The sequence below is a fragment of the Megascapheus bottae genome, chromosome 8 (genome assembly GCF_031878675.1).
Source record: "Megascapheus bottae isolate mThoBot1 chromosome 8, mThoBot2.hap1, whole genome shotgun sequence".
In the NCBI taxonomy this organism is placed as follows: domain Eukaryota; kingdom Metazoa; phylum Chordata; class Mammalia; order Rodentia; family Geomyidae; genus Megascapheus; species Megascapheus bottae.
Window position 1 is genome coordinate 67,930,145 of NC_143516.1, and position 21,798 is coordinate 67,951,942.

The 21,798-nt window shown below is 36.7% G+C and overlaps 1 pseudogene; it reads right to left on the reverse strand.

Moving 5' to 3' along the window:
- Positions 1 to 1,180: 1,180 nt before the first annotated feature.
- LOC150060090 (tripartite motif-containing protein 59-like) overlaps positions 1,181 to 21,798 on the reverse strand; it is a 41,980-nt pseudogene continuing 21,362 nt past the window's right edge.

The window sequence follows — 21,798 nt, forward strand, 5'->3', positions numbered from 1 at the left end:
ATGAAAGACTTGGGGAGCCAGCTCTGACCAGGTCTTGAGAATGGCCCAACAATACACTAAAGCATAGAATCACTGATTCTGATTTGAGGAAGCACTGAAGAAAGTGGGGCAATTATATTGGTTATAATATTTATAACAACAAAAATAATAATTAACATTTTAATTTAATGTGTACCAATTACAATTTTATTTTTTTCGACAATGGAACATGGCTGTCAGGCCAGGCCCCATTGCTTTCTGTGCACTCTTCTGGGGCCTGTCCACTGAGCTCTGTTTTCATGACTCACTATTTAACTGAGACATTGCCTCCTCTCACCAGCAATCCCAATAAATGTTTTCTTATAACTAGCAGCTTTTTATAATAACAAATAAAGTTATTGCAGAACAAACTAGTTCATTATTTTCTTTGTGGTTTCATATGGTAGGAACAGATCCACCCTCTTCATTCTGTGCCTTTCGAAACTTGGGTACTATTTGTTTTCAACATTACAAGAAATTCAAAGGGAAATGTAAACACATTCTCCAAATCATGTCACCCACCCTCTCGATCCTGGTATTGTATTAATTAAACCAGTAGAGAACACACATTCCTAGAATCTTTAAAAGAATGAAACTTTCCAATACCCAAACATGTTTCGTGTCCCTGAGGCCACTGGATTGCATTGAACAAGAGCACATTAGTATCCATGTTAGTCTTGTATAGGCAGAAGCTTTTGCTTCTTGTTTATAACTACTTCAGGAGATTTTCCTTTGACTGTGTTAATTGCTAGAGGAAAAGCTCCAGTTTACTAAAAAAGCTATAGCTGAAGCTGGTACTAGTGGTGCATGCCAGTAATCATAGCTACTCAGAAGGCTGAGCTCTGAGGATCACAGTTCAAAGCCAGCCCATGGTGGAAAATTCATAAGAATCGTATCTTCAATTAATGATAGAAGAGCACTAGCTTGAGTAACAGCTAAAGGACAGTGTCCAGGCTCTGCTTTCAAACCCCCAGGATCAGCATATAAGGCAATAAAAATAAAAATTTAAAAAGTGTGTAAAAATGCATGGCAAATCAAAATAATCCCACAAAGAATAGCTAGTAAAGTAGAATTGGAGAAAAATATTCTCAACAATGAAATATTTAGTCTTGTTTTATATAAAACCTGTTCCTTTGTAGCGAATAATGATAAATTTTCCTGGCTAACACAGCACCAAAGTTGAACAAAAAGACTTAGAAACACAAGACTTATCAGAAGAAACCATGTTACACAGTAAGAAGATGAGCGAGTAAGTTAGAATATAATAACAATCATCATCATCATCATCATCATCATCATCATCATCAACCAACCAAAGAGACAGAAATATTACTACTGCAAACAGCATTGAGTATGTATTTTCCTGGAGATGGAAAACACAGAAAAACATAAAATTACTTTTCTGAACTTTTCTTATTTCCCATGAAATAAGACTTGTCAATACAGGTTCTAACTCTCTTTAAAATATCTAATTTCAAACCTCTAAATTGCTAAACTTTAACTTCATGGATACAGAATGTTCAGACAACCGTGGAACTCCCTCCATCCCATGCTTTTTATCGGTGAATCACGTTCTGCTTCCAAGGTTCCACAAATGATGGATAATAATATGTGAAGGCAGCAGACACATTGCCAGACCTCTGCCTGCAAAAGACAACTTCTTCAGGAGAAAGCTGAAAGAGAGCACTGGCTTAAAAGGTTTCTGGGCCTAGAAGTCTGAGGAGCATGGTTGAAATCTGACCTTTGGAGGACAGAAACCACTGGGTAATATTTTATTTAAAAACAAAATGGAGGTTTCAAATAATCATTCATATGCTGACCATAGAACAACAGGAACAAGTTCTGTTCATCCACTCAGTAATATCATTTAAAATCTTTCAGGAATTGTAAATCACACTTCAATCAGATTCAGGATCAAAAATTAAAATGACTATCGTTATGGAAAGGTGAGTTTTACTGAAACTCTTTAATCTCCTAAAACTCTGCTTCTTTTCTTTTATAAGCACACTGGCAAAGGAATATTATTCAGGCTCTTCTTCCCCAAAATAAATTCTTGCATGACCTAAATTGGAGATTTCTAATATCTAACAAAATAGTTCTAGCTGGGTGCTGATGGCCCATACCTGGAATCCTAGCTACTCAGGAGGCTGAGATCTAAGGATTGTGATTCAAAGTCAGCCAGTGCAGTCAAATCCATGAGGCTTCTATCTCCAATAAGCTACTAAGAATAATGTCGTGATTCAAGTGGTAGAGCACTAGCCTTGAACAAAAAGAGGCTCAGGGACAGTGCTTAGGCCCTGAGTTCAAGCCCCAGGATTGGCAAAAAAAAAAATCCTTTAAAACTTAGGTTTCTACCAGGCACCAGTTGCTCACACCTGTAATCCTAGCTACTCAAGAGTCTGGAATGTGAGGAAAACAGTGCAGAGCCCACCTTCGCACAAAAGGACCTGAGACTCTTATCTCCAATTAATCTCTAGAAACTGGGACATGGGGTTTGGCTCAGGGGTAGGGTGGCAGCCTTGAGATCCAGTTCAAGCCCTACGACTCACACAAAAAAAATTGCTCAGGGACAGTGACCAGGCCCTGAGTTCAAGCCCCATGACCAGCATCAAAAAACCCCACACAAATCAAAAACAACAGCAACAACAAAACCCTTAGGTTTCAAACAATGATATATGGCTGAAAATAGAAGTACTTTTAGCTATCAGATTTAAACATATGGAGTTCCTCTCTTATATACAGTGTGACTTTCACGTACACACCCTCAATAACTGCTCACTTCTAAAAACATTTCATTTCAAAACTAAAATAAAATTAATGAATCATGCTAACAGATTCCCACCTGTTCAGTTTTCATTCATGTGTTGAGTTCTATTTGTATGTGAAGATACAGGACATTAGAGCTGGAGGTATCCTTAAAATCATCTTCAGGGTCACTTGTCTAAAACTACCACTTCTAGGAGCTGTAGGTTTTGGGGTAAAAGCATCAATGAAGGACTTTGGGAAATACACATAGTGCCTATAGTCTTCCATGCCTGCTTCCTTCGGATGAATGTGGAAATCTTAGGACCAGAAGGCTGTCACTCAGGCAGACCAAAGCTGAGCATCCGAAATGCAAGCAGCTTCTTGGGAAGCCATGAGTCCTGGCTGGAGTCTGTTATGCCTCCCACACAGTTTCTGTGGAAATGGCAGAAGCAAGCAGGTTCTTGTCATGGCCAGTCCCTCCTGAGATTGAGGAAAGGAATCAACAACAGGATGACGGGAAACCAGAAAGAGAGGGTGTATAATTTAAAGTCTCTGGAGCTGGCCAGTAATAAAACATTTGCCTTCACCCAGCTTGGGTCCTCTCACTATCTCTTTTGGTTTGCCTGTGGGTTCTAGCGGCGAATTTCTGTTAGGTGAGGCCTGGCTGTCACCTTTTTTCCCCAAGCACTGTTGATCTATGGTGTCCGCTGGGCAGGGCACTCATGTGCCTGTGGTATGCAAATGGAAAGTGTGAATGCAAGTCTCCGATGGACATGGAATATACCAGAACCATGGAGCTATGCACTAGAGATTTCAATTGGAAGTCAAACCATTTTTCAATACTTGAGGAAAACAAATGTTGACAGATTAGTAGTTATCTAAATACATCAGCAGGGTAGAAACAGGAATAACCAACACCATTACTCAACTCATTGGATGCCATAAGCCATGATTTTGACTGAAAGGAAGAGACTAGGGTAGGTTTTTTTTTTTAATTACACATGCATACATCCACCCTATTTTGTTTTCTAAGAGTTTGGGCAACGCTGATATCATCCTGCATGTCTAATACTTCGCCACATGCTAAGATTACAGCATGACAAATCAAAGCCATAATAACAAGCATAACTTCTTGTTCTCTTTATTTAAATTGTCATCTCCTAAACCAAAAATCTTCCACATCAGTTGAACTGAAAATTAGACAGCTATGCCTGTTAAGCATTTGAGGATGGAGAGATAAACAAGACACTTCATAGTTGAAGCAAAACAAAGTGCATTGGAGAAAGTGCCAGCTGCAATCTGTCAGCAGGGGAAAAATGGAAAGAAAAAGAAAACCAACAACAGCAAAAGAAAAAAAAACTGAAGCTGCTTTCCAAAACCCAAAGTCTCATAGATGAACCCAAAAGCTAAGATTGTTTATTTTGAAAGAATCAAGGAAGAGTCCACGCAAGAGATACAAATAGTGAATAGTATTTTAATAAAAATAAAAAGGAGGATATAGAAAATAATACAATAGAAAAGAAAGAAGCTTTGAGCTGGCCACAAGCAGGCCTTTTCCGGCTCCCACAGTAAACGACATTGGAGAATGGATAGCTGTGTTTGACAAAGTCAAAGCCACCCAGATCACCAAGCATGAAGTTCTTTTTTATTTAACATGGAAGGGAAAGCAAAAACATTATCCTTGGTTGAGAAAGCATAATGATAAAAGTATACCATTAAATAAGGACATAGTAATAAAGATTTTCAGCTGCTCTGCTTCGTGTGGACATTCAGACTCTGGGGAGTTCACTTTCTCACCGCTTATCACTGAGATCTTATCTCCAGTTATCTTTTCATTGTCATTTGTTTCATCTTTTCAAAATCTGCTGATGTTTTTCATTTGTTGCTTGCCAAGAGCCTGGCTGAGGCTCCAGCCATCACTTAACAGCTCTTTGGCTTCCCATCTGCATTCATCCATCACATGCTTGAAATCCATCCAAAAACTCTGTAACAAAGTTTCACTTTTTCCATTTCTTGTCATCTTTATGTTGCATGGGCCTCAAGTACACCTGAAAGCTAGCTTTAAGGCATTCTGATTCTTCATGGCTTGCACTATCAGAACGTTCTTCAAGGCTGTGGTCACCATCATCTTTGAAATAGACCACCTTTCATGGTCAGGAGCCAGGGGACTGTGAGGATGAGAACAAGGGTCCAGCAGGACTTCTCTGGGAAGTTGAATGGAGGACAGAAGGAATTTTTGGAGAGAGAAAGGGGGAAAAGGAAAGAGAGAGAGAGAGAGAGAGAGAGAGAGAGAGAGAGAGAGAGAGAGAGAGAGAGAGAGAGAGAGAGAGAGGGAGAGAGGGAGGGAGGGAGGGAGGGAGGGAGGGAGGGAGGGAGGGAGGAGAGGAGGGAGAGAGAGAGAGAGAGAGAGAGAGAGAGAGAGAGAGAGAGAGAGAGAGAGAGAGAGAGAGAGAGAGAGGGAGAGAGAGAGGGAGAGAGAGAGGGAGAGAGAGAGAAGAGAGGGAGAGAGAGAGGGAGAGAGAGAGGGAGAGAGAGAGGGAGAAGAGAGAGAGAGAGAGAGAGAGAGAGAGAGAGAGAGAGAGAGAGAGAGAGAGAGAAGAGAGAGAGAGAGAGAGAATGTACTGGGTTTGAGGGCCTGGACACTGTCCGTTAGTCTTTTTCTCTCAAGGCTGGCACTCTACCATTGAGCTGTACTTCTACTTTCAACTTTTTTGGTGGCTGATTGCAGATAAGAATCTCACAGACTTCTGCCTGGGTTGGCTTGGAATCACAAGCCTAAGATTGCAACTTTATCTTAAGTATCTAAGATTACAGTCATGAGCTACTGGCACCTGGCTGGACAGTAGAATTTTGATTAATCCAATATGCTACCCATCTCATCAGCCATGTCTCCACCCTTTTTTAATTATATGTTAGATAAGGTCTCACAATTTTTGTACTGTGTTGACTTCAGACTACCAATACCCTTAGTTAGGCTTCTTTTATGGCTGAGATTGAAGATATAAATCACCACACCAGGATATTTTTTTGGTGGACATGGTGGATGACTAACTTTCTGCCCATTCTGGATTCCATAATCTTCTGATCTCTACCTCCTAATGTTTTCAACTAAAAGTATGATCCACAAAAATATTATTAAGGTATTGTTATTATTGCTTAGTTTCAATTCAACATGTCAGTTTATGAATAAAAGGTATCTTGATTAATCACCCCTTCTAGCATTTTCTCTCATATCTTCCTAAACCTCATGCATCCCCTCAAATGACCTGGTAAAAAAATTTTCAGATGTACATTGAATATTCTGACTGCATTCATCTGCCATCCCTCCTTTTTTTTTTCTATGTATGTGGTACCAAGGAATCGAACCCAGGTCTTCGTGCATGCTAGGCAAGCACTTTAACCACTAGGCCAAACTCCCAGCCCCTTGCCATCCCTCCTTTACCCCCTTCCCCAACAACACACTTCAACTTCATGGTATTCATTTTGTTAAGATATTAAGTCAGTTGTTCAAAGCAGTTTTGCCATTGGAATCTTCCTCTGCATAGAATGTACTTTAGTTAATATGTCTGATAGATGAAAATATTTATATACATGTTTCCACATACGTCCATAAGCTAAACCTTACTTCCACACATGAGAAAGAGCACATGCCTTCTGTCTCCTCGAGCCTGAATTACTTCACTTAACATAATTTTTTCAGGGCCTTCCCTTTTTCTGTAAGGAGAAATGAGTATCCTTCCTGATGGATAAGTAAAATTCCACATGTGTGTGTTTATACATTTATACGTGTGTGTGCATGTTTATATACACACATGTGTCTTTTTGATCCTTTTGTCTGCTGTAGGGCCTCTTTGCTATGGTGATAAAAGCAATGAACATTAATGTGTAAAAGTCTTTACTGTGTCCTGACTTTTAATCCCCAAAGATAACAATTCAATGTAATGTGTAAGCTCGTATTTTCCTAGAGAAATCTCTAGTTCCACAGTTAAATCCCAGTTGAAACACACTTGTCACTCCTCGATTCTTATCCCTGTTTGCCTGCCTGCCCTTTCCTTCTTAACTTTCCGATTTTTCATCTGTGTAGTTGTAATTATCTCAGATATACCTCAGCTATTCAACAGTCAATAGTTTTAAAAATCACAATGACATTCCTTAGCAAATTGTATTCATGCTAGAGATAAAGCTACTAAGTTACAGGAGAGATGTGATTATTTGGGGTATGCAAATACAAAGATACCATAAAAATACTGCACTCCAACTTCTAATCCATAGAGGAAAGTTCTAACCCTGACTTAAATTAGTTTGAGAGCATGAATCTAACTTGGAAATAATTTTGGCTTCTGGCTAAGAAATCAATTACATCATATCAATTAACTTTAAGACAGAAAAGTCTCTCCAAGACCTGGCTGACCCAGTATTTAGAAGAAATCATCTTTGGCTAGAGGAATCTTTTATGTAAGCAAAGCTAGCCTCAGCAACCACTGCAAGATCCTACACTTTGCTTAAATCAGCGTGCCTCAGGACATGATTTAGTAGATGTTGCTTAGACAGGAGATAAGTTATTTGTCTACACTATGGTAAATTCTTCCATTCAGTGTAGAAAATAATTTCAGTTAGTGGGTTTATAAAATGTTGTAACATGAATTGATCTTTTTTTCCTTTTGCTATTTGGTATCATTTTTCATGATTTTTTTATATCACTATAAATATTGTCTATTTTCTAAACTAAATGTAGAAGTTGAGGGAAGGGGGAAGGGAAAGTGGGAATAAGATACAATAAAAAAGGAGAAAAAAAAAGAATATTCTATTATCAGCTGGGCATCTGTGGTTCATGTTTGCAATCCTAGCTACTAAGTAGATATAAAGATCCTGGTTCAAAGCCAGCCCACGTATGTAAATCTGAAAGACTATGATCTCTAAATGACCAGCAAAACAAAGCCAGAAGTGAACGGAGAGTTTAGCCTAGTGGTAGAGTGTTTGCCTAGCATGCACAAAGACCTGGGTTCGATTCCTCGGTATCACATACATAGAAAAAAAGCCAGAAGTGGTGCTGTGGCTCAAGCGGTAGAGCTCTAGCCTTGAGAAGGCCCAAGGACAGTGCTCAGGCCCTGAGCTCAAGCCCAGGACTGGCAAAAAAAAAAAAGCCAGAGGTGCTATGCACTGATGACTCACATCTACAATCCAACCTACCTACTCAGGAGGCTAGGATCTGAGAATCACAGTTCAAACCCAGTCTGGGCAGGAAACTTTATGATATCTTATCTCCAGTTAACCACGAAAATGATAGAAATAGAGGTGTGACTCAAGTAGTAGAGCAATAGTTTTGAGGAGAAAAGCTCAGGGACAATGCATAGGCCCTAAGTTCACCTAAGTTCAGTTACTGGGACCAGCATGTACACATACAGACACAGACACATACATACACACACACACACACACACACACACACACACACACACACACACACACACACAATGAGGAGTAGAGATGTTTCTCATATGGTATAACAACAGCTGTAATTTTGAAAGTGAGGCCCTGAGTTTAAGCCTCAGTACCTGCACAAAAAATAAATAAATAAAATTTCATGTTTCCATTAAAACTCCATTGTCAATCATTTCATCACGCAATGTCAATAATGTCAATCATTAATAGTCACTGACATAAATAGCACTGCTATAGAATACTAAATGAATATATTTACAAGTAGGAAGCATTTACAAAAAGTTAAGTTTTATGAGAAAGTATTTATGAGAAAAATGTCTGACTTTGGTACTAGAGAAACTAAAATCTTAATCCTTACAATAGCTAATGGTTTTAGCAGTTAGGCAAATTGCTTGGAATCTGTTGATGTAAAATATGAATTAGAGATGACAATGATTATGATTGTTGTGTTAGCAATCACCTAGCTCAGAAAGAATTCACAGTGTGAGCTCAAAATATTGATTGCCTTTCACCATTCCTACAAGGTAAGAATATGGCATTGTTGCAGTAATAGCTTTTACTCAGATCTAGGATTCTGCTAGAATTGACTACATAAGTTTTAATACTCATGTAAAATATAGGTGGATTAGAAATAGAAGAATTAAGTCCATTTGCTTCTAACTGAAAATAAATAAATAAATAATAAATTCCAAGTAAGATCTACAAATGGAGATGTTTTAACAAATGCTTTATCTTCCTTTGCCAACTAGTCAAGCATTTATGGTTATGTTAGACCTCAAATTTTACTTTACTTAATGGCCATCTCATTTTTCTCAATCTTCCAAAAGAAGTTTTTAACTGACTGTATGTTTAGCTTGTACTTGAAAGACATTTGAGTGCATCCCTTGTTTGGAATGCTATATGACATGTTTCAAATCCGTATCCTAGACTAGAAAAGGAGGATTGTTAAATCGAAAAACAAACATTAAGGTAACTTACTCAAGAAAACTGAAAAGGGAAGAAGCAGGAAGAAACAAATGAAAGAAGGAGAGAAAATTGCAATTTTCAAGAGGAAAACTGGAATAAGATCTAGAAAAAATTTATAAAATCAGAGATCAGAATTAATCCATGCTTCAGACATATTAATATGAATGTATCTATAACTCCAACCTAGCCTGATTTACTATCTCATCTGAAGAAATTCTATAAACATAAGTAGTGTGACCATAATGATATGGTACTTTTTAAAGAACTCACTGAAAGTTAATATGCAACAGGTCTGAATTAATATGTGGCAGGTCTGACTATGTGTAAATCAGAATTTAATTTGCAAGGCAAAGTTAGTACAAATACTTAAAATGGAAAAATATTAAATAAGGGTGGGCAAAGGTCAGTAGAGATGCTGTAAAAATCCTGAATCTATTCCTTATACAAACTAATAGATTAGTGTTTTTGTCATAACTTTAGCTAGATAGCAAAGTAAAAATATGATTTAATTCTCTGCTGCCAGTCTTTGATCTTTAGCTAGAAAATATCCTGCTTATAAATTTACTCTCAATATTATAGTTATTTAGAAAACCTTGACTATTTTGCCTGTATCAAAGGGAAGATAAAATTAGATACAGGTTGGAATAGGCAACTTAAAATATTTCTGAGGATCAAGATGAGCAGTGCAGGGGGAGGATATGGGGACCATGTCATGAGAAAGGGTATCAATGCTTGTGAAGTAATGCACCTTCTTTCTGGTGAATGTAATGTAACGCTTCTATTAATTACAATTTAAAAAAATCTAAAAAAAAGAAAAAGGGTGGGAAAATTCCAACCTATGGCATGGATTTAAAAAAAATATTTCTGAGGCATTTGGCTTCTATAAATTCTATGTTTATTTAACATATATTTATTTATGTATGCTTATATAACCTCAAATGCTTGTTACTATTGAAAAAACTGTGGTCATGATTATAATTTTGATTTGATTCACCTACTTTTAAGAACTACTTAAAGACTTAAGAACTTCTAAAAGACTTTGTTGAAACTAATAAGTATTCTTTAACACTCTTCTTGATTTAAAAACTAGTATCTAGGGATTACTTTTAACTTATATTTGTCAGTTTGAGAGATACTACTTCTAGAATGAGAGTAAAAATCTTCACAGTATTCCCACCAAGCTTCTCTTCCCTCACCAAACGGATTCATATCCAAACTGGAAGTGGAAGTAAGATATTACTATGTAAGTATCAAAATACCACCTTTGGCCCGGGGCATGGCCTGGTGGTAGTGTGCTCACCTAGCATGCATGAAGCCTGGGGTTTGATTCCTCGGTATCACATACACAGAAAAAGCTGGAAGTGGCACTGTGGTTGAAGTGACAGAATACTAGTCTTGAGCAAAAATGTATAAGGACAGTGTCCAGGCCCTGAGTTCAAGCCCCAAGATTAAAAAAAAAAATCTTCCCAAAGAGCCAGTGACTCATTGGCATAATCCTACTGAGTTCTGATTTTAAACCATTTGGGGAAGAAAATCCCCTTATATTTTTTAATCTCCAATTAATCAGCAAGAAAAGCAAGAATAGGAGCTGTGGTTCAAGTTGTAGGGCCAAATTTGAAATTGGATAGGGAACAGGGGAAAACAAGATGAGGGGTGGGGATGGGGGGGAGGGAAATGGGGACCAAGACATGAGAAAGGGTATCAGTGTATGGGAATTAATGCACCATCTGTCTGGTAAATATCATGTAACCCTTCTATTAATTACAATAAAAATATATGAAAAAAAAGCTGGGGGAAAAGATAAAAAAAACTGTGCCCTGGTCCTAAGTTTAAGCTCCAGTACTGGTATAAAACAAAAACAAAAGCAAAATAGCAAATGAAAGAAAAGAAGAAAGAAACAAACAAAAAAGGAAAAAGAGAAAGAAAGAGAAAATTAACACATAAAAGGTCTATTTGATCTTTAACCTAAAAGGAATAGATTTAAAGAAACAAAATCTTTGATATAAATAAGCACAATTTTTGACAGATTTTATTAACACTGATTTTTACCTCATATTTCAAATGTCATGTTTAACAAATATTCAAGAAGGGAATCTATATATGCAATCACTAGCATATAGATTTTAGAACCTAATTAAAATTAAGCTGAAGGCTTGTGTGTCATAGATACATATCAATCTATGTAATATAACTTTATGGCTATATAGTATATATCTCATCATAGATTTTAATGTCTATGTAGTTATGTTTATATCTCCAAACCATGTCCATAACTTTGGGTATCAGAATATTGAGTCATCACTCTTGTACTACTCAGATCTAATATCTACATATCAAGGAGACCATCTGCCTTTTATTCCTTTGGTCTTGACTTGTCTCACTCAACATGATTCACTCTAGTTTCATCCACTTCCCAGCAAGCCATTATTTTATCTTGTCTGGTGACTATATAGAATTCCATTGTATAAATGTACCAGATTTTCTGTATCCATTCATCTGCAGTAGGGCATTTGGGTTGTTTCCATTGCTTGGCTATTGTGAGGAGTGCAGAGATGATCACAGCTGAGCAGCTGTCCTTATCATATCCTGGGTTATAATGTTCAGGGTAGATGCCAGGAGTTGTATGGGGAGATCATAGGGAAGGTCTATTTTCAGTTTTTTGGAAACCTCCAAACTTCCTTCCAGAGTGGCTGTACTAGTTGACATTCCCACCAGCAGAAATAAGCACAATTTTTAACTAAAAAATTATGCAGAGTCTAGTAAGAAAACCTTTTCACAATTATAATTTTTGTTGGTATATCTATAGATTAATGACATATTTGTACTTTATTCATTCACAATTTTCTCCAAAATTCTATATATAGTAATACGTGTGGCCATAAAACTGGTAAGACTGAGAAAGTTTCTGCTCTGAAAATTGAGATTCCAGTGAAGGCAGCAGATAATTAGGTAAGTTCACAGGAAAATAAAACCAGTGATAGGAATATAGACACTCCACCTTATATAGATTTATTACAAGTGGTTTTGGTCAATCAAAACACTGAAAACATGATCCAGGAGAAAAATTAAGAGCTTTGAATATACATCTTCTTTTATCATTGCTCTATCTCATTGGTGTGAGGGTCTAGGATTAAACTTTCTTTCTCCTGGGCAAATCTCTTCCCTGGGTGAAGTGATAGACTGAGGTTTAGTTTCATTCAATCCTCTTCCTATGCTCCAACTAAGTCCAGTGAGATGGGAGGAGGGGAATTTTAGTTAGAGATTTTCCTAGATTTGAACTTGAATTGCACTGGATTCAAGCCCAGGTTTTATAGTGGAGAGCCCAAATACAGTTTTACTACTGGTTGTTCTTTGCATTTCACCTGCTTTTATGTAAATGACAGAAAAAGCTACATGCTATATTTCTTCTTTATCCACTGAACGTTCTATTGGACCACACACTTTCTGAATAAGTAGTATTTTGACACTGGGTCCAACCTCCAATTAAGAAGTCAAAAAAAGAAGAAATTTCAAAAACATTTTTAATAAAAGGATGCACAATGTAGTTAAGTGTGCAAGTGAAATTGCTAGATTTAGTGGAAGTTATTAAGGTGAAGGGAGGAAGGTGGTGACGTGAGGAACGTGGAAGGCTGTTAAGACATCTGCTGGGTGAGTGGCAGTGTCTGTTTCTTCTCCCTTTAAATCTGGATTGCTCAATGAGCCACATTGGAAGTGAGCCTGGATGAGTTCCAGGATAATCTCTCAGAGAACCTGCAACTTCTTCGTGCTCTCTTAGAGCACCCCCCCATAGCCCTGTGACCTATATCAGAACACTTTGGAAGGGCCACACAAAGGGGGCCTGTCAGCTCTCTTTTAGTTGTGACAGAACACCTAGGAGAAACAATACAAAAGAGAGAAAGAGTCTTCTTGGTTTATGATTCAGAGGTTTCGGAAATGTCCAAATTCACTTGGCTCCATCAATGTGGAGGGAATGCAAGAGAAGAGGGAGAGGGAGAAGGAGGGACCAGGAGAAACAAAGAGGGAGGGAGGGGGTGAGAGAGGGAGTAAGAGGTAAAACCTAACTTACTTAGGAAGGCTTCTTCCTCCATGGGCCCTCAGCCTCTTAGATGATGTCACCCTTATCCAGGGTGAGTTCTTCCCTCTCATTTGCTATCACATGTGCCAATCATCTCTGGAAAGGCCTTCAGACACATTCAGAAATGTGCTTTCCTAATTCCTCAAGTATTAGTCCAATCAATTCAACAATCATGATCAGTCACTACAGGTCTGAAGCTTTAAGTCAGGCAAATAGAGAGAGTGGAGCTTCAAACAACATGGCCTCCCTGTGGGCACATCAGTGTTCCAGACATGTGAGATAAGATACTTGAAACCCCTTAGATCAGTGGCTAATCGAATATGGCATGTATAGCAGAATTACTCCATGAAAATTTTCTAAAACGTTTGAATTGGAGGCTTATAATAGCTGGGTGCCAGTGACACAAGCCTACAATCCTAGCTACTCAAGAGGCTGAGATTTGGAGAATGGCAATTCGAGGATAGAATAGATGGAAAAAATGCACTAGATCTGCACAAAAACAGGCCTGGATGTATGACTGAAGTGGCTGAGCACCAGCTTAGCAAGTGAAGAACCCAGAGTTCAAACTAGTACAACCAAACAAAAACATATTAAGGAACTTTTATAAGCACAATGCAGGGACAATATGAGGCACAGTTATGAGTGAAGTTTACAAGCAGGTAAAAACAGAGAAATTTTCCTTAGTGTCATATTCTCTTTTTTATCTTAACAGGAAGTAAAGCACAGTGTCTTGGAAAAGAGGAAATCACTTTGAAGATGTTTTGATTAAAAAATAAAACCAAGTTTCTTAGTATGCCTACAATTTATTCCACATTAGTTGAGGGCATGTCAGATTTGGTGGAGTGTGACAAAGGGACTTATAGAATAATTTTCTTTGAATGTGAAGAAAAAAATTGTCTAAAAACATAAAAAGAAGAGACTTGCTAACCAATGCTTGGCTCCCACCTAGGATGTATAGTCATTATTTAATGTTATTTCTTTTTTGAAAATGTTATTTCTCAGAGCTATTTTTCTCCAGGAAATTGAATCTCAACCTGCGACTCTTCTGAGTTAATAAAACAAGTGGGTCAAGACAGAGATTATTTATGTGGAAGTGACTAAAGTTATGGTTCGTGGACTTTTATATATGGAATGAGGAAATTGATCTATAAAAAAAAACGATTCTAGGTAGTAAGGTAAAGACGTATGAGTGAAAGAAGCTAGAGAAATGAATAGGCGTAAGTGCTAGCTGGAGACTCAGGTTCCAATTGATATTTTAGAGTTTACACAATATTGGTGATTAGGAGTGACATAAAAGATTGTGAAAATAGGAGGCTAAAGTATTCAGACAAAAAGCACCACTGGAGTAAAGAAAGTGTGAAGAAACCATGGTATTAGGTATATCATAAATGAAGTGGACATCAGGAAGAATACAGCAAGAACTACAGAAATGATGATAAGAAAAATCAATGAGCCATCACTGAAGAGTGGAAGCACTTTTAGCATCAACCAATGTCTTTCTTGTCTAGTTGTGTTTAAAAACTGAAAGAGATACAATGGGTTCTTCAGGAGAGACTGGCCTCCATCTTCCTTTTCTTACCTATTTCTTGTAAGAACAGGTTCAGAGTACTAACATGCTGACAGATGCTGTAAGCAAAGTGAACAAGAATGGCTAGCTAGGCCCTGCTCTTTCTCACCCCCAAGCAATGATGGGAAAAGAATTCAACTTCGTGTGCGAGGCCTACTAAGATTTGTGCTACAGCTTTTTTGCAGCATGAGTTCTTCATCCCAGTTGATGAGGCCATTGAAATCTATATCATATATCATATCATATGGCATACCATACTGTATCGTATCATATCGTGTCCACTTATCAGATCAGATTGTAATATTCTGAATGTTTTTTGACTATTGCAGCTTCATTGTTTAAGGTATGATATACATCTAAAACAATTCTATTCTTTGAAAACACTTTTATTATTTTCTTTCTAAATTAAAACCTTTCATATTTTTATTTTCAAAAACTTGTTTTTCCAGGCCTGGACCAGGGCCTAGTGGTAAAGTGCTTGCCTAGCATGCATGAAGACCAGGGTTCAATTCCTTGGTACCTCATACATAGAGAAAAGTTGGAAGTGGTGGTGTGGCTCAAGTGGTAGAGCTCTAGCCTTGAGAAAGTCTAAGGAGAGTGCTCAGGCCCTGAGCTCAAGCCCAGGTCTGGCAAAAAAAATATCAATTTATATTCTCAAGGCATTTTATTATATAAATGAATAATAGTTATCATAAAATATTGTCAAGGGTTATTAGCCACCCTAAAAACTAATGAAATGTTTTTTGTTCAAACAAAAGCAAAATGCAGGACAAGTGCCACTGTTTTGAAGTATTCCTTCCATCTTTAAGGCAGCTTTCCAGGAGCACAGTGCAGTCACAAAAGTTTCTCTACACGTTTCCTTAAATGTATGACTTTTTTGATCTGGTCCAATGGATTATTATTTTAAATTAAACTTGTATATTTTGTGCCTTTCAGATTTTAAGTTGAGGTTCCTTTGTACATATCAGGGTGGAGTTTAAGGGAAGAGGCAGAAGAGTGGAGAGAGGAAGAATGGGCAAATGCAGTCAGAATAATCAATGTACATATGTGAAAATGGAATGGGGTAACTTGAAGGGTGGGTGGAGTCGGGACAGATGGGAGAGAATGGTGCAAAGGTAACATTGATAATATGCACTGTACTCAGAAACCGACATTTTCAACTTACATTCCTTTGTACAAAAACTCAAAGATAAGAAAACTTATAAACAATTGTTTGAAATGTCCCAACAGAGGGAAACTTTTATGAAAAGATAAATCATAAAAGATTTTTAAAACCTCATTGCCACCTTGTCACAATGAACAAATCGTCATTTTTTTGAAGAAAATTTGAGCAGAATAAAACTGGCATTTTTTTACAATGACAATATCAATATCTTGTTAGACAAATACATCATAATTTATATACTAAGAAAGAAAAGCAAGAATAAAAATTTTAAAGAGAATAAAAGTAAGAAGTAAAAATACCAGAAATCACTTGGAACTGACTGAAGCATGATGTGCCAGTTGAAATGAGCTCAGGAAACTGAAGTTGCAGTTGACAGACTTAATGGCGTTTTATACATTTCCAGAGGTTACACTTCAAATTCTAGTGACAAAGCAGTTGCGGGATAAAAAAAAATACATTTTCCTAGGACTGGCAAGAAAGTGTTTCCACTAGTGTCAGTATACTTGTTTTCAATCCTACTTTAAAATGTTTTCAAGAAGTATTTTAAAAATCAGTGTGATCCTGAAATTCTGATTGAATATATTACAAATAAGCCCTTTACATTTCTCCTTCTGTCTTCATGATTAGTTGAAACTTTCATTAAATAATTTTAAAAATCCAGTATGAAAAATATTAAAACACTTACCTAATTGCATTTGATTTTTGAGCATTAAATCGGAATGGGGAGAACATCAAAATTTATTCCTCGTAAAACATAGGAGGAATCATATCAATCAACTACACACTCAATGAAATTTAATTTTGGAATTCAACAATGCCTCTTTGGAGCCACTTGGAATTAAAAATAAGTCATTGAAATAGCTTTTATATTCAACCAGGGAAGTTATATTCTTATAATTTGTAGCATCGAATCTGGCAAAAGGCAAATGAAGAATAAACAGACAATGAATTTAATTATGGCTCCTAAAATATTTGTCTAGGAATCTAAATACCAATTCTACAAAACGTTTAAAGATGAAATAACACCTATACTCTTGAAACTCTTCCGAGAAATAGAAACAGAAGGAGCAATACCAAACTCATTTTATGAAGCTAATATTACTCTCATCCCCAAATCAGGGAAAGACCCAACAAAAAAAGAAAACTACAGACTTATCTCTCCTATGAACACAGACGCAAAACTCCTCAATAAAATATTAGCCAATAGAATCCAGAAACAAATTTAGAAAATCATACACTATGATCAAGTAGGCTTCAACCCACAGATGCAAGGCTAGTTTAACATTCGCAAGTCAATCAATGTAATACATCACATCGATAGAGCTAAGGATAAGAATCATATGATAATTTCTCTGGATGCGGAGAAGGCATTTGACAAAATAAAACATCCATTCATGTTAAAAGCACTAGAAAAAAATAGGAATAAGAGGTACATTCCTCAAAATAGTTAAAGCCATATATGAAAAACCTACAGCCAGTATTATACTAAATGGTGAAAGACTGGAACCATTTACCTTAAAATCAGGAACTAGACAGGGATGCCCACTCTCTCCACTTCTCTTCAATATAGTGCTGGAACCCTTGGCCAGAGCAATAAGACAAGAAAAGGAAATCAAAGGGATCCACATAGGGAAAGAAGAAATTAAACTATCCATCCCTATTCGCAGATGACATGATCTTCTACTTGAGTGACCCAACAAACTCCGCTCCCAAATTCATAGAATTAATAAACTACTTTAGCAAAGTGGCAGGATACAAAATTAACCTTCAGAAGTCAGTAGCCTTCTTGTACACCAACAATACACAAACAGAAGGCCAAATCAAGAAAATGATCACATTTGCAATAGCCCCCAAAAGAATAAAATACTTAGGAATTAGCTTAACCAAAGATGTAAAGGAATTATTCAATGAAAACTATAAAAGCCTAACAAAAGAAATTAAAGAGGACACTAGGAAATGGAAAGACATCCCATGCTCATGGCTAGGGAGAACCAACATAGTGAAAATGGCTATACTGCCAAAATTGATACACAATTTCAATGCAATACCCATCAAAATCCCAAAAACATTCTTTATGGAAATAGAAGATATAATCCAAAGATTCATATGAAACAAGAAAAGACCTAGAATAGCCAAAACAATTCTAGGCAAAAAGAGCAATGCTGATGGTATTACAATACCCGACTTCAAACTCTACCATAGAGCCATAATAACAAAAACCCCTTGGTATTGGCACAAAAACAGACCAGAAGGTCAGTGGAACAGAATAGAAGACCCAGAAATAGAATCACATACCTATAGGCAACTTGTATTTGACAAAGGAGCCAAAGATATACAGTGGAACAAACACAGTCTATTCAATTATTGGTGCTGGCAAACTGGGCAGCCACATGCAGAAAGCTAAAAATTGACCCTAGCCTTTCGCCACGCACAAGCATTAACTCAAAGTGGATCAAAGGAAAGGGTATCAATGTATGTGAATTAATGCACCTTCTATCTGGCAAATATCATGTAACCCTTTTATTAATTACAATAAAAAATTTAAAAAAACCAAAGTGGATCAAAGACCTCAATGTCAGACCAGAAACCATGAAACTGCTACATGATATAGTAGGAGAGACACTGGAACTCATAGGCACAGGCAAAAGTTTCCTGAACAGAATCCCAGAGTCACAACAGATTGGAGAGAGACTTGATAAATGGGATTACCTAAAACTAAATAAAAAGTTTCTGTACAGACAAAAACATAGTCACAAAAGTAGAGAGACAGCCAACCAACTGGAAAAAGATATTCACCAATAATACATCTGACAAATGCTTAATATCCAGTATCTACAGGGAACTCAAGAAACTAATCCCCCACCCCAAACCCAACAAACCATTCGCTAAATGGGCAAGGGAACTAAAGAGAGACTTATCAGAAGAAGAGATTAAAATGGCAGAAAAGCATATGAAAAAATGTTCATCATCTATGGTCATAGAGGAAATGCAAATAAAAACAACCCTAAGATACCACCTTACCCCAACAAGAATGGCCAAGATTTTGAACTCAGACAATGACAGTTGCTGGGGGTTGTGGAGAAAAAGGAACCCTACTACACTGCTGGTGGGAATGTAAACTAGTTCAGCCACTCTGGAAAGCAGTGTGGAGGTTTCTTAAACAACTGAAAACTGACCTTCTCTACAATCCCACCATACCACTTCTGGGCATCTACCTTGAACAACATAACCAAAGATATGATAAGGACACCTGCTCAGCTATGTTCACCTCTGCACTACTCACAATAGCCAGGCGATGGAAACAATCCAGATGCCCTACTGCAGATGAATGGATACAGAAAATGTGGTATATATATATACAATGGAATTGTACATAGCCAACCAGATAAAATAATGGCATTCACAGGGAAGTGGATGAATCTAGAGCGAATTATGTTAAGTGAGACAAGCCAAGACCTAAGTAACAAAGGGTGCATGGTATCCTTAGTATGTGGCTATTGAATCCAAAGAGTACAAGAGCAAGGACTCAATATTGGCATACCAATGCTATAGACATGGTAATGGAAATATAAACATAACTATATAGACATAAAAACCTATGAATCTATAGACATAATGTTTTATTTCATAAATTAATATGTTTCTATGACATAAACTCTTAGCCTAATTGTGATTAAGTTCAACATACTAAGTCCCAGTGATTGTAAATAGAGATTCCCTCCTTGAACACTTGTATGTTAAACTTGTCATTTTAAATATGATGTAAAAATCTATGTTAATAAATTCTTTAATAACAAAAAAGAAAAAAATGGTGAAAATATTTAGACTAAACTATTTATAAATTTAAATTTTAAAAATTGCAAATGAGAATGTTTTCTACTTGGAAAGAAATTCCTCTGAATTTTCTGGGTATTTTTATGCCAATAGCAAATGTTCTTTCATGATTTAGAATATCAGCAGAAAAAAATCAAATATAAAAACATGTACGTGCATATCAAATGTTTCAATCACAACTCTAAACAAAATTTGGTTAGATAAAGCCATAGTGCGACAAGAATTGCATTCTTTGGCCAGACACGGTGCCTGACACCTGTAATCCTAGCTTCTCAGGAGGCTGAGATCTGAGGATCGCAGTTCAAAGCCAGCTCAGGCACTAAAGATCATGAGACTCTTATCTCCAATTAACCACTAGAAAACTAGAAGTGATGCTGTAACTCAGGCAGTAGGGCAGTAGCCTTGAGCTGAAGAGCTCAGGGACAATGCCCAGACCCAGAGTTCAACCCTCATGATGGACAAAAAAAAAAAAGAATTACATTCTTTGCAAAAAAAAGTTACCAATTACTTAGTGTTAGCCAAAATTATGATGCTTAAAAACTGGTTAAAACTCTTCATTTTGGACTAGGAACAAATACTTCTATGCTATTTCTAAAGTTAGTATCTCTAAAATTAATTGTGGTCACATAGCCTTCACATATTCCTAAATGTTATTTTTCAAAGAAATTTTGCTTTTGACCAAAATGATGTCAGCAGGAAATCTAGTGTCCGTAAAATCAGCATATAGCCTTCTGCCATTATCACGAGAGAGCACTAGGTGATGGTCAGTTCTAAAGAATGTGACATACGATTAGCTATTTTGCTCTTTTGTAGTCAAACTCCACAATCTAAACTTACAACTTTCTGCCAACTTATTTCCACCTAAGAATTTTCTTGTGTGTTGTCTTGATAAAAAAAAATAATAATTGAGTATGAAGCTCTCTGGATTTCATTTTATTTATTCATTTTTGGTTTGCTTCATTCTGAAGTTTTTCCATAATTTTAAAATTAGATGAAAATAACAATTTAGTCTTGATATTCACTTTGTGGTTTAAATGCTGACACTGGGGAATGAGTTCTTATTTATCTGAAGACCTACTATTATGATGTAATTTCCTTTGTACAAAACAAACAAATTACCAAGTCAAGTTTTTATTGATTTATAGAGAATGAAATCATGTTTTTCAAGAGGGAATATAAGTTTCAAGTAAAGTTATCTTCCATTTGTTCCATTTCTTCACATTTTTGTGTGAGGCTTCAACAGTCAAAATGCTTCCATTTTCTATTGGAAAATCCATGGCAATATATTTTTTAAAATTTTCTCAAAGTCTTCCAGGGTCAATACAAAGGCTGGTCACTGACAATTATACCAACTCTTTGGTGGATCATTTAATATTTTCCATATTGATTAAGAGAAAAAGAAAACTAAACATAGAACTACACTAAGATCCAACAGTTCCTCTCTTGGCCACTTACCTGAAAGACAATATCAACCAGCGACAGCAAAGTATGGAATGTGCCCAGATGCTTCTCCATGGACAAATGGTAAATATGCACAGTGGAATTTTATTCATCTGTCAGAAAGAATGATATTATGTCGTTTACAAAGAAATGGATAGACCTAGAAAAAAAGTATGTTAAGTGAGGTAAGCCAGGCCCAGAGAGGCAAAGGATGCATGTTTTCTCTCATATACATAAGCTAGAATTATTGTAAAAGTAAACATTTCAGGGTGGTATGCAAGTAAACATAAATGTATTAGCCAAAGCATGGTGGTATATTTAGAGGTGATTTAAATTGTGTAACTCTTTAAAAAGGCTAACTCACAATCCAAAAGAAACATCAGGAGACGGGTACCCCCCAAATGAACATGTGTTAAAGGGAGGCAGTAAGCAGACAAATTGAGGGGAAGGGTAGGGTTGAAAAGCATGGGGAAGAATGACCAAAAGTATGGCAGTGATCAAAAGAAACTGTATTCATAAATTGCTTCCTCGAATGACAACTCTTTT